Genomic DNA, 15,342 nt, shown 5'->3' on the forward strand with positions numbered 1-15,342 from the left:
AGAGTTGATCAGGCTGTTGATTGTGGCCTGTGGAATGTTGTCCCACTCCTCTTCAATGGCTGTGCGAAGTTGCTGGATATTGGCGGGAACTGTAAAACGCTATCGCACATGTCGATCCAGAGCATCCCAAACATGCTCAATGGGTGACATGTCTGGTGAGTATGCAGGCCATGGAAGAACTGGGACATTTTTAGCTTCCAGGAATTGTGTACAGATCCTTGCAACATGAGGTAATGGCTGCTGATAAATGACACGACAGTGAGCCTCAGGAACTCGTCATGGTATCTGTGTGCATTCAAATTGCCATCGATAAAATGCAATTGTGTTCGTTGTCCGTAGCTTATGCCTGCCCATACCATAACCCCACCGCCACCATGGCGCACTCTGTTCACAACTTGAAATCAGCAAACTGCTCACCCACACGACGCCATGTCTGCCATCTGCCCGGTACAGTTGAAACCGGGATTCATCCATGAAGAGCACACTTTTCCAGCGTGCCAGTGGCCATAAAAATATTACAATTTGCCCACGTTACGACGTTGAACTGCAATCAGGTCAAGACCCTGGTGAGGACGACAAGCAAGCAGATGAGCTTCCCTGAGATGTTTTCTGACAGTTTGTGCAGAAATTATTTGGTTGTGCAAACCCACAGTTTCATCAGCTGTCCAGGTGGCTGGTCTCAGACGATCCCCCAGGTGAAGAAGCCGGATGTGGAGGTCCTGGGCTGGCGCAGTTACAAATGGTCTACGGTTGTGACGCCGGTTGGACGTACTGCCAAATTATCTAAAACAACGTTGGAGGCGGCTTATGGTAGAGAAGTTAACATTACATTCTCTGGCAACAGCTCTGGTGGACATTCCTGCAGTAACCATGCCAATTGCATGCTCCCTCAAAACTTGAGACATCTGTGGCATTGTGTTGTGTGACAAAACTGCAAATGTTATTGTCCCCAGCACAAGGTGCACCTGTGTAATGATCATGTTGTTTAATCACCTTCTTGATATGCCGAACCTGTCAGATCGATGGATTATCTTGGCAAAGGAGAAATGCTCACTAACAGGGACGTTAACAAATTTGTGTACAACATTTGAGCGAAATAAGCTTTTTGTGCGTATGGAACATTTCTGGAATCTTTTATTTCAGCTCATGAAACATTGGACTAACACTTTACATGTTGCGTTTATATTTTTGTTCAGTGTAGATTGTAGCATGGAGAATAATGCTATCTCCAGGAGCAGTAGATTGGCTATACAGTTGAAGTCGGAAGTTTACATACACCTTAGCCAAATACATTTAAACTCAGTTTTTCACAATTCCTGACATTTAATCCTAGTAAAAATTCCCTGTTTTAGGTCAGTTAGGATCACAACTTTATTTTAAGAACGTGAAATGTCAGAATAATAGTAGAGAGAATGATTTATTTCAGCTTTTATTACTTTCATCACATTCCCAGTGGGTCAGAAGTTTACATACATTCAATTACTATTTGGTAGCATTGCCTTTAAATTGTTTAACTTGGGTCAAATGTTTTGCGTAGCCTTCCACAAGCTTCCCACAATAAATTGGGTGAATTTTGGCCCATTCCTCCTGACAGAGCTGGTGTAACTGAGTCAGGTTTGTAGGCCTCCTTGCTCGCACACGCTTTTTCAGTTCTGCCCACAAAGTTTCTATAGGATTGAGGTCAGGGCTTTGTGATGGCCACTCCAATACCTTGACTTTGTTGTCCTTAAGCCATTTTGCTACAACTTTGGAAGTATGCTTGGGGTCGTTGTCCATTTGGAAGACCCATTTGCGACCAAGCTTTAACTTCCTGACTGATGTCTTGAGATGTTGCTTCAATATATCCACATAATTTTCCTTCCTCATGATGCCATTTTTTTTGTGAAGTGCACCAGTCCCTCCTGCAGCAAAGCACCCCCACAGCATGATGCTGCCACCCCCGTGCTTCACGGTTGGGATGGTGTTCTTTGGCTTGCAAGCCTACCCCTTTTTCCTCCAAACATAACGATGGTCATTATGGCCAAACAGTTCAATTTTTGTTTCATCAGACCAGAGGACATTTCTCCAAAAGGTACGATCTTCGTCCCAATGTGCAGTTGCAAACCGTAGTCTGGCTTTTTTATGGCGGTTTTGGAGCAGTGGCTTCTTCCTTGCTGAGCGGCCTTTCAGGTTATGTTGATATAGGACTCGTTTTTCTGTGGATATAGATACTTTTGTACCTGTTTCCTCCAGCATCTTCACAAGGTCCTTTGCTGTTGTTCTGGGATTGATTTGTACTTTTCGCACCAAGGTACGTTAATCTCTAGGAGACAGAACGCGTCTCCTTCCTGAGCGGTATGACGGCTGCATGGTCCCATGGTGTTTATACTTGCTTACTATTGTTTGTACAGATGAACGTGGTACCTTCAGGTGTTTGGAAATTGCTCCCAAGGATGAACCAGACTTGTGGAGGTCTACAATTTTTTTTCTGAGGTCTTGGCTGATTTCTTTTGATTTTCCCATGATGTCAACCAAAGAGGCAGTGAATTTGAAGGTAGGCCTTGAAATACATCCACAGGTACACCTCCAATTTACTCAAATGATGTAAATTAGCCTATCAGAAGCTTCTAATGCCATGACTTCATTTTCTGGAATTTTCCAAGCTGTTTAAAGGCACAGTGAACTTAGTGTATGTAAACTTCTGACCCACTGGAATTGTGATACAGTGAATTATAAGTGAAATAATCTGTCTGTAAACAATTGTTGGAAAAATTACTTGTGTCATGCACAAAGTAGATGTCCTAACCGACTTGGCAAAACTATAGTTTGTTAAGAAGAAATTTGTGGAATGGTTGAAAAACAAGTTTTAATGACTCCAACCTAAGTGTATGTAAACATCCGACTTCAAATGTAGATACTGAGAGATTGCTGATTGAGATCAAGCATGCACGTTGGCAATGATAGACGTCCCTGTCGCAGCAGACCTATACTCTGCATAGTGATTGGGCTTGATTGTTCTATTTCCCCTCAATTTCCTCTGGGTTTTATGGAAGGGATGGGGGTCACAAATGAGCAGAGCTACAGTACATTACTCAGTCCTTACAAGACCTCTCTTTCTTTCAGCCCATAAGACTGATCTCACTCTTTCTCTTTCCCTCAGTTTCCCCCTCTCACACATTATCCATATTATCCAGTGCATAGGATAGGGCTTAGTCCATCATGGTGTATTGGTCTCTCTCTCTCTCACTCTCTCTCTCTCTCTCTCTCTCTCTCTCTCTCTCTCTCTCTCGTATTGATTTGATGTTTGTTTATTTGCTTACTCCCTGCTCCCCAGACAGCTTCACTGAGTGTAAAGCAAGAATCCCCCTGGGTATTTGGTTCTTGTGCATTGATAACACACCACACTTATAGACCTATGTTGCAGCCATCCTCTCATGCATTTTTAAAAATATATTTAGGTTTTCTGCCATCTTTATCAATGCTCAAGAAGAGCTCTGTGAAATCTCTGTGAGTGGTTGCAGCCAGCTGGTCATTATGTATGTACAACGATTCTCTGCCTTTTTTTGCTTTTTGCCAAATGGCTTTTTATTGATCACGCCGGAGAGTGGAAACATTTCCTCTGTCAGTACATTTCTTTAATGGCATCGAAGTCTTCCTCCACACTCAGGCCGACTAAGCTCCAGCCACCTGTTGCGCTGTATATTAAAAAGAGAAAAAAACACAATGGCTCTTCTTTAGAAGTGCCAGCTCCTTCTCACGCGAACAAAAACTGTTTTGGCTCCAGCTGTCGTTGATGATAGCTCCATTGATAATAGGATTAGTAGACCCTGGACGTTGCTGTCTTGACCCACTCCCATGGTGGCATTGCACACAAACATTTTACATTTTGTCGTTTAGCAGACGCTCTTATCCAGAGCGACTTACAGTTAGTGAGTGCATACATTTTCCATACTGGCCCCCCGTGGGAATCGAACCCACAACCCTGGCGTTGCAAGCGCCATGCTCTACCAACTGAGCTACAGGAGGCTATATACCCCACCCTCACCCCCAGTCCCAGCCCTTCACTCCAGGATTAAACTGGCTCTGTGGAAATATATCCTATCCTCCTTTAGACCTGGCTGCACCCTGCCCCGCTGTAGAGATGGAGTGCACAATTTTTTCTGGATCAAAATTGGGCTTAGGTGGTTGGCGTAGTCAATGGCGCGATCTCCGACTGAACATTAGAGGCTCTCTTGGCTGCAGAGACAGATTTTTGCTTTTTTACAGCTAATTCTACACATTATGCAATGGGGCTGAGAGACATTTTTACAGTTTTAAAGCTAGTTTCCTGCATTTCTACACATTTTGTCATGGCTTATGCTGTGTTCTTATGCTATCTGAATGACTCAAACATTATAACAAAATCAATGGGGGCCATAACATTTTTGGAGTTTAAGATTCCAACTGTCTAGTTTTTCATTTTGATGATGGTTAGTTCTCAAAGATGATCTTATTTAAAATATATAGGTCCATTATCTTTTTTATATACTTTATATCTGGTTTTAGTCGTTGAACTTTACACTGAAAATGTTTTACCATCCCGAAAATTATTATAATAAATATACTGAACAAAAATATAAACACAACATGCAACAATTTCAACGATTTTACTGAGTTACAGTTCATATAAGGAATTCAGTCAATTTAAATAAATTCATTAGGCCCTAATCTATGTATTTCACATGCCTGGGCAGGGGCGCAGCCATGAGTGGGCCTGGGAGGGTATAGGCCCACCCACTGGGGAGCCAGGCCCAGCCAATCAGAATGAGTTTTTCCCCACAAAAGGGCTTTATTACAGACAGAAATACTCCTCAGTTTCATCAGCTATCCAGGTGGCTGGTCTCAGACGATCCCACAGGTGAAGAAACCGGATGTGGAGGTCCTTGGCTGGCGTGGCTACACGTGGTCTGTGGTTGTGAGGCCGGTTGGACGTACTGCCAAATTCTTTAAAACGACGTTGGAGGCGTTTTATGGTAGAGAATTGAACATAAAATTATCTGGCAACCGCTCTGGTGGACATTCCTGCAGTCCGCATGCCAATTGCACGCTCCCTCAAAACTTCAGACATCTGTGGCATTGTGTTGTGTGACAACTGCACATTTTAGAGTGGCCTTTTATTGTCCCCAGCACAAGGTGCACCTGTGTAATGATCATGCTGTTTAATCAGCTTCTTGATATGCCACACTTGTCAGGTGGGTGGATTATCTTGGCAAATACTCACTAACAGGGATGTTAACATTTACATTTTTAGTCATTTAGCAGACGCTCTTATCCAGAGCGACTTACAGTTAGATAATATTTTTTTTTTTTTTTTTTTTTTTTATACTGGCCCCCCGTGGGAATCGAAGCCACAACCCTGGCGTTGCAAACGCCATGCTCTACCAACTGAGCTACATCCCTGCCGGCCATTCCCTCCCCTACCCTGGACGACACTGGGCCAATTGTGCACCGCCCCATGAGTCTCCCGGTCGCGGCCGGCTACGACAGAGCCTGGATTCGAACCAGGATCTCTAGTGGCACAGCTAGCACTGCGATGCAGTGCCTTAGACCACTGCGCCACTCGGGAGACCTGGTTCGGACCTTAACAAATTTGTGCACAAAATTTGAGCTAAATAAGCTTTTTGTGCGTGTGGAAAATATCTGAGATCTTTTATTTCAGCTCATGAAACATGGGACCAACACTTTACATGTTGCGTTTATATTTTTGTTCAGTATATATATTTTTTTACTGTTTGGACTAGTATACATGATCCCAACCCATGTCCCCATGGGCATGTCACAAAGCCAAACCTACCTCGCCCATCCAGTCAGTCTTAACAACAGCTGTTCCTTTGACAATCCAGCTATAGTTCTGCTCGTTTTTATTGATTTTGTTGGTGAGCTGAGGAGCGTCGCGCAGCATGGTAAAAATTGCAGTACATATTGTGCTCTTCTGGAAAAACGGTTTGCAGTAACATCTTTGTTGTTGTAATATCGCAAACGGATGTGGCTGCTTCACCATTAAGGATTCAAGCTTTAAGTGGAAGCTATGCTAAGTAGCATTGTTTTGGTGTGCTCTTTGGCTGGGAGTTGAGACATTCCCCAGTGCTGTGACCACTGAGACTGTGAGCAAGTCAGTCTGTACTAGGAAGAGAAGAGCAAGGCCAGGCCATGCCCATGCAGTGACCTGATTGTGGTTACCTGTTACAGGAGTGGGTCGCAGTTCCGGAGCGACCCACTAGGTGTCATCCTCCGACAACCTTAGGCACCTCCTCACTCACAGTCGGGACTAATCATCTTCCTATTGGTGTCACCTGTGTCGATCTGATTCACCTGTGTATTTATGCCCTCACTTCCCTTGCTCTGTTTTCTCTGCTAGTTTCACTATGCCAAGCAGTACTAATCAGTGTCTGATCGCGGGACGTATGGACAGGTATGTGAGAAGTGTTCTCCCTGTTTATTTATTATTTCAGTCATAGTTAGTATATCGTATTTTTGTAGGCCCTTTTTTTTTTGGTCTTATTTGCTCCGCCTTTCTTTTTCGTGTAAAGTCTGTTATTTTGTGTCCTGGCTTCGGGACCATCAGTAAAGATCCTTGTTTCACCATCTCTGCCTACTGCCTACTGTCAAACCTGCACTGCACCTAAATCACACCTCACACCAACCCTTACAGTTACCTAGGATGATGGTGATGAGGTAGCCACCCAGTGAGGTCATGTGATAGTGTCTGCTCTGTGGGAGTGGTGTAAGAGGAGCACAGACGCAGTGCTTGATGGGTGCAGCGACGACCCTGCCATCCCAACAGTGGACTGTCTGTTCTGTCTGCCAAGGGGCTATTAATGTGAGCTGAGGAAGAAAAACAGCTATTATCAGTCTCGGTCTAAAAGTAGAGAGAGATGTGAGAGGGAGATGTGACCTGGCTGGCTGTAAAACAACAGTAGAGCACAAGACCAACTGTACCTCTCATAATTGGAGAGGGAGAGAGAGAGAGATCTGTTTTGTGGCGAATCTAAGTTGAAAACTTTGTTGGTCTGAAGAATGAGCAGCAACAGTATCTTTATCCAGCCCTCTGTCCACATCTCCCTGCCTGGCTCCAGTATGAAAAATGTATGCACTCACTAACTGTAAGTCGCTCTGGATAAGAGCGTCTGCTAAATGACTAAAATCTCCTGACTTCCACCGATAAGGGCTTCACTGACATGCTTTATAGGTGCTTAATGCTACAGCCCCCTCACCTAGAGGCGTCAGGCGAGGACGCTGCACACTGTACTAAAAGCTCTGAAAAAATAAGGAATTGGAAAACAGATTTTAATGGACACCGAGAGCAGATTAAAAATGATTATGGCAGAGGGGATAAGAGCGCGAACTATAAAGCTGATGATTATCCGTCTTTAGTTCTGCTGACGATTACGGCAGGCGTCCGCAAACAGGAGGGCAAAGACAGCACCAATATGTGTGCCTGTATGTTGTTGACTAATGTTCACAACTGAGTAATGAGCACAGTACTGTTGTGTGTACGAAGCTGTGAAGGCACAGCACTGGTGGATTGCACGTGCTATACATTTTTTTTTATAGTAAAGTATAGTAAAGTGCATAATTCCTTCCTCACAGTACACTAAAACAGATGCCTAGTCAACAGTGGGAACACCACTTGAAAATACCGTAAGTATCCCTAGTGTGATTGATGCAAGGTGGGGTACAATTTGGGAGCTAAAATAAGTGAAGGAGTAAACCGTGCTATTCAGAGCTATAGTGTGGTTGAGACCCCACAGGAGCAGCAGGAAGCAGAGCTGGAGGGTGGTTATAACTGCCATACCACCGATATGAAATCACAGCAATTATCAAGATGACAAGCTGCAACTTCAGCTTAATTAGGAATCTGACTCACAACCAAACAGTCTCTCTCTCTCTCTCACAAACACACAAACATAGATTGAGTTATTTCCGTGGTATTCGGGCGCAGTCACAGGCAGACGCCCTGAGTGGGGCATTAGTCATGGCTGAGCTGTGGCAGATTTGAATCGGTCTGCTGGAAAATCACTCCCTTTTTTTTTTATCCACCACTGTCCTGAGGCTGTGTTTGTGGAGTGGAGTTCAGTCTAACACAACATGCTTCTCAGTCAGTCATTCAGACTCCTCTCTCTCTCTCCCTACCCCCCACTGGGCCGTCTATCGACCCTGGACCGGCTCGCTGCGGAAATCCCCACGCCAGACCATCTGAGTCAGAGCCAGGAGTCACACAGCTTGGAGCCCCAGCCTGCCTGGAGTCAGAGCACAGAGACACACACAACCCCATGGGCCAAGAGTTTGTCTCTCGCTCTCTGTCTCCGTGTCTCTCGCTCTCTGTCTCCGTGTCTCTCGCTCTCTGTCTCCGTGTCTCTCGCTCTCTGTCTCCGTGTCTCTCGCTCTCTGTCTCCGTGTCTCTCGCCATGTCCTAAGTTGCTGACTAGATAAGATCAAAGGAATGGCATCGGTTAACATGGCTATGAATGCGTCGTCCCATAAATCGCCTCATTAATTCTCCCTCTGCTCTGTGTATTGACCTGATCCAGGATGACTGTTGTAGGTCACCAACTTTGTTTGCATGTGCTGCTTTATGCAGGTGGGTGTTCAGTAGAGCATTAATAACAGAGTAGTCTACTTTAATAAATGATTCCCTGGTAATGTCAGAATTCTCGATCCATTGCTCTACATGAGTGGGACACAGACACACATTTGTACTTCCCTTTGGGATGTTGTTTGGAAATGCAGTCTTCAACCCTCTGTGGCCTGAACAGAGAGACTGATTGTGGCAGTGCTCACAATGGACAGAGCCAGCAACACAAACACATGAGCATTTATTGAAGTCTCTTGAGAAGATGGACCCCTCCACAATGCTGCTTTTCATGGGGATAGACTCTTCCCCAGCTGTGGACCGGGCACTCCTAGCATACACACACACACACAGTCTTGTACAATGAACCTTGTGGGGACACAAAATTCAGTCACATTCAAAATCCTATTTTCCCTAACTCTAACCCTTACCCTAACCTTAACCCCAAAGCCTAACCTTAACCATAACCCTAAACCTAACCCTAGCTCTTAACCCTAACCCTAAACCTAATTCTAACCCTAACACTAATTGTAACCTTGACCCTAAACCGCCTAGAAATAGCATTTGACCTTGTGGGGACTAACAAAATGTCACCAGTTGGTCAAATGTTTGTTGACTATTCTTGTGGGGACTTCTGGTCCCCACAAGTATAATTAAACACGTCCACACACACACACATAATCTCCCGCCATACTTACTGTGATGAGGTGTGAATGACGGAGTCAGGCGCAGGAGGTAAAACACCGAAATCCAGAGTTTATTCAGTGTACATGAATAAAGCGCAGCTAGCGTCAAAACGAAACTAGCACAAGGGAAAAATCCACCTTGGCTACATACAAGGAAAGAGTAGCTCAACCGAGCTACTCACTCTCACAATGAACAATCACTCACAAAGGACAAGGGGGCAGAGGGAACACTTATACACAGACTAATGAGGGAATGAGTACCAGGTGTGTGTTATTGACAAGACAAGACAAGACAAATGGAGTGATGATAAATGGAGCGGTAGTGGCTAGTAAGCCAGTAACGCCGAACGCCGAAACCTGCCCGAGCAAGGAGGGGAGGGGCAGCCTCGGCTGAATTCGTGACACTTACAGGTTAAAGTTGGCTATTTATTGAGTTTGGATATCCTCTATTATACTGTATTTTTGATACGAAGCACACAGAAAAAGGCCAAAACATTCAATATGCTGATTCAGAGGCTTAATTATACAGTCTCACCTAAACCTTTCCACTGGTATATGGTATTGTAGGATTAGGAAGCCACTAGGCCACACACATTAAGCTAATAGTCCAAGGTACTCTCTGTAAACCCTTTCATAAATACAGTGCGCTAGCATAGCCTTTCTCTTCCCTGCAGTAATGACACCCCTCTAATTGTTTTGTACACTCTGTACTCCAACTCCGCCACTGGGAGCGTGTTGTCACAATTAGGAGTATCTCCACACTCAGCCTCACTACTCTCTACGTTTCCACTGACATGGACTTCCATGCTGTTTTATTCATAACTCTTCAGTTGGTGTGTATATTAATTATCTGAGTGGTAGCGCTTTCAATGTGATTTGTTTGTCTGCTGTGAACAGTGGTTAAGCAGCACATCAAGGGAAGGGGAGGAGGGAGGAGGGGAGTGAGCGTTAATTGGAATTCTCTGTCGCTCCTCCCCAGGCCCTCTTAACCCAAATCCCAGCCACTGCATGCCTGCTGCCTGCTGAATGGGGCTGTGTGGAGATGAGAGAATGTGAGGGGAATTCAGACAAGCTCACATATCTCTCCTATTTCCCTGGAACCTTTCGCTCGCTCTCTCTCTCTCTCTCTCTCCCTCCCTCATTCTGTCACTGTCTGGGTCTCTAGATGACAGTGCAAAGGGAGAACACACTATTAGACATAATGCCTCACTGATATAACTTTGGTAACAAAATCACTTGGGATTACAAGAAAACGTGTAGTCACTAGGTCATGAAATTGATGGATAATTGTGATATTGAGAGAGTTCTGTACTGTTTTAAACACTCTTTCTCTCCTCACATTTACTTTCTAACTATCTCTTAGTTTTTTGGAAACAGCCGATGTTTCCTGCTGACCCCAGAGGTCACTGTTTCTCATCCCCTGACACTTGTAGCCCAACACCATGTTCATTCTCGCTCCTTCAGCGGCAACCACTATCAGCACACCTGACCTTGTGGCACACCTCTCTGTGCTTTTAACAGCTTTCTCTAGGAAGACCTTGATGGATCATCTACAGGGCCACTGTCTGTCACCTACCTGCACATCCACTCCCACACAGTAGCTTCACATTGCTTCTGGTTTAATCCATGACCTCAACTCCAAAACATTTCATCATCATCATCCTTCAGCTTGTTCCTGGAACTGCCAATCCCCCAGCAGTTCCCCCATCCCTCATTTCTCTTCCAAAAAAATATCCCATCAGAGCACACATGACTGAGCTGGAAAGGACATTGTTATTAAATGATAATGACTTATACATTAGTGCCTCATAGCCTGTCAATTAAGCAGCAGCACTATGCTTTCTCATTTCCCTGTCATTATCATTACTGATATTTGCTTATACATCACCAAGCATCACAGGTGTGAGGGAGTGAGTTGGGAGGGAAGTGGCACAGATATACGAGTGCTTCCCTTAAAGTCAGCCCCAATGAGATGGGCTTTATGTTTATTTATAGAGGCAGGGGAGGCGAGCCGGCAGACCATTAACTTCATCAAAGGGATGGCTGCATCGAGCTGAGAGGAGCTACTCCACACAACGCCGAGGCTGGGCTCAGCCACAGCATGGCAGATAAACTGACTGAGGGATGATGGGAAAGAGGAAGAGGGTGAGAGAAGAGGGAGCGAGAGTGGGGGGTGGATAGAGGATTGAGGGTGACTCCCATTCTCTTGTTTCTTTCTCTCTATGGCCGTATGATGTGTTGTGTCACATACATACATGCATACATACATACATACATGACCTCTCTATAGAAAGTCATTCTATGTGATACTTTCACTTCCTCTGTGGTAATGGGCAGCATTTGCCCTGTTACTGAGTAGGCTGTCGTGTGTGTCAAGGGGGTGTGTGCCTGCCTGTATGTGTGTGTACATCTGTGTGTTTATGAGAGAGGAAGTGTTTTGACAGTGTGTGCCTGGTCTGACATGGCCGTGAGCCATTCTGAAGGTGACCTAGGGTTGCCTCAGTCAGGGCTTCAGACTGACACAACCTCACTGAATCAGTCACTGACAGGAAGAGGCTGGAGGCAACATGGACGCTCTGGCTGTTCTGCTGGGTCACTGCTCTCACTGCTGTTTGTCTATAAACTTTACCTGTTTGTTATGGTTATTCATCCTCTCTAGTAGGGCTGGGCGATATATACAATTAATTTGATTCATTCTAATGTATGTTTTTGCACGATATTCCAAATGCCTGTATCTCAAGAATCAAGTTTTTTTGTATTTTTCATTTTTATGAGCGTTTATGTCCGCTTGTTCTCATGTTGTGTTTTTGGTCTTGTCTTCTTCTGTGCTGTGTGCACCTTGCCATTTACATGCATTGGGCTTATTTTGGACAGATTTTGGCTAGAGTGAAACCTCTCGCTTCACGTCTTCCTCTCTGTTTACACACACACACCAAGCCCCTCCCCCTGCCACTCACACCAATAAAGTTGAAAGATCACTTCTTCCTCTCTGACAAGCGGTTTCAACTCACTATTTGTATTTGAGGTTTGGTCCAACAGAATCGGCCATATGGACACATTGAGACATTATTTTATTGTAATAGAGGAGAAGTTAACCTTTAATGATACAATTTTTATGTCTCAACTACTCAAATTGCGCACAGAGCAGACACGACTAAAACAGGAGTAACATTGATTCTGGAAAAATCATGCTCAGTTTTTCACACGCAGCATTGCAGTACCACGTACCACTAGCAGCATTTTAGCCAAAGACTGTTATACTAGCAGTCTAGTCTGTGTTTTATAAATGTGCAATAATCATAAAACACAATTATATAAGCAATTAGCAACTTGTTCTCAATCTGAAAAATAAGGTAGGCCACTTGATTTCAACATCTGAACAAAGTGGACAGGCTAGCATGCTGTTCAAACAGTTGGAGTTGGACAGAAGGGTGTGTTCATAACAATTCAACTGTTCTGCCTTGTTAGCTGGCAAATAGATCCAAGTTGGCTAAACATGAAATATAAAGATTAGCTGGCTACTCACTAGCACGTGGGCTTGTGCTTGAGAGATTGTTTATGAGTCCTGTGTTCATTTTCTCTAATGTCTGCTACAAGAAGTGAGTCATTATTAGCGAATGTGCATTATGCATGGTTCTGGTTAAATTTTTTACAAAAAGGCCATTTTCATAGACCGACTGAAAAGCCAGATCAGTCATTATTTTTTGATAAAATAATTACATTATTAGTGGGGCTTATATTTAGCCTAATTTCACAGCCCTGAATTCATTTGATTATTGCTGACTGTTTGAAATGTAGTTTATTTTACCTTTAATTGTACAACAAAGCTTATTTAGAGACAACATAAAAACAATTTCGATATATATTGTGAAACGCCCCTCAGTTTGAAAAAAATCTAGATATGTTTTTTAGCCCATATTGCCCAGCCTTACTCCCTAGGGTTGCAAAATTCCGGGAACTTTCAATAAATTCCCTGGTTTTCCAGAAATCCTGTTTGGAGGATTATGATTTCCTGCTTATTCCCTCCTGATTCCAGGAATCCTCCAACCGGGATTTCGGGAAAACCAGGGAATTTATTGAAAGTTCCACGACTTTTGCAACCCTAATCCTCCCTTCCTCTCACTCTCATGATACAAAGCCTGTCCTCCTCTGACACAGTTCAGTTCCACTACCGGTTCCCTGTTCTGTGAAGCAGCTGTGCCTCTGTTCCTCTCCATGGGTGTTCTTCTCCATGTGGCCTGATGTTATTTATAGACAACATGTTTCTGTTGTAACATGATCATATGACTGCTGCGCTTCGCTGTTTCCCTGTTTTAGGACAAAAGACAAGAATAGTTATTGATTCCCTTAGCTTTTATTATTAGGTGTATTTAACTATGTATGACTGCTTTTTCAGTGACTGATTTGAAAGCTTTTTGTGGTTTCCTGGTTGTGATATCTTGGCCTTTGACCGTCTTCACTCAGCTGTGCTCTCTACATCCTCCTGTGCCTCTCACCTCTCCCCCAAATTAACACACACACACCGGTTGCATCACGGCCTGGTACGTGAATCGCTCCGCCCACAACTGCAAGGCCCTTTAGTGGGTGGTGAAGATGGCAGAGTACATCACTGTGCTCCCACCCATCCAGGACATCTACTTGAAACGGTGCCTGAGGAAGGCCCGCAGCATCATCAAGGACCCAACACACCCCAGCCACGAGCTGTTCACTCCCTTACAGTCGGACAGACGGTATCGGAGCATGATGTCTGATACCAACAGGCTCAGAGACAGTTTCTATCCAAAAGCCATCAGACTGCTAAACACTTGAACTGGACTGACCACTTGCTCTGATTCTCCACACCTTAGCACACATGCACTCACACACATATACAGTGTGCCCCCTTTCTAATTTTCTCTACTTTTGCATATTTGTGATACTGAATGTTATCAGATCTTCAACCAAAACCTAATATTAGATAAAGGGAACATAAGTGAACAAATAACACAACAATTACATATGTATTTCATAAACAAAGTTATGCAACACCCAATTCCCCTGTGTGAAAAAGTAATTGCCCCCTTACACTCAATAACTGGTTGTGCCACCTTTAGCTGCAATGACTCCAACCAAATGCTTCCTGTAGTTGTTGATCAGTCTCTCACGTCGCTGTGGAGGAATTTTGGCCCACTCTTCCATGCAGAACTGCTTTAACTCAGTGATGTGTGGGTTTTCAAGCATGAACTGCTCGTTTCAAGTCCTGCCACAACATCTCAATTGGGATTAGGTCTGGACTTTGACTAGGCCATTCCAAAACTTCCAATTTGTTGCTTTTTAGCAATTTTCATGTAGACTTGATTGTGTGTTTTGGATCATTGTCTTGCTGCATGACCCAGCTGCGCTTCAGCTTCAGCTCACAGACGGATGGTCTGACATTCTCCTGTAGAATTCGTTGATACAGAGCAGAATTCATGGTTCCTTCTATTAAGGCAAGTCGTCCAGGTCCTGAGGCAGTAAAGCATCCCCAAACCATCACACCACCACCACCATGCTTGACCTTTGGTATGATGTTCTTACTGTGGAATGCAGAGTTTGGTTTTCGCCAGGCATTACTGGAACCACGTCGTCCAAAAAGTTATACTTTTGAATCATCTGTCCATAGAACGTTCTTCCAAGAGTCTTGATGATCATCCAGGTGCTTTTTGGCAAACTTAAGTCAACTTTTTGGACGAGATGGGTCCCCGTTATGCCTGGCGAAAACCAAACACTGCATTCCACAGTAAGAACATCATTCATGCTACACACACGTCACAACTGCTGCTACCAGACTCTTGTTATGATTGCCAAATACTGCACAATTTAAACACTTGCCCCCCAATCCCCCCTTCCCCAATACAGGTGTAAATATTGGACTATAAATTGTACTTTCCTGTATTATACTTATGCTAAAATGTTGATTATATTCTACTGAGCCATTTACTTTATGTTCATATTCTTATATTTTATTATTTCTTATTGTTGTTGCATTGTCGATAAGGAACCTGCAAGTAAGCATTTCGTTGGACGGTGTATACCATGTGTATCCCG

Source organism: Coregonus lavaretus (assembly GCF_964263955.1).
Source record: "Coregonus lavaretus genome assembly, chromosome: 2".
NCBI classification, from domain to species: Eukaryota; Metazoa; Chordata; class Actinopteri; order Salmoniformes; family Salmonidae; genus Coregonus; species Coregonus lavaretus.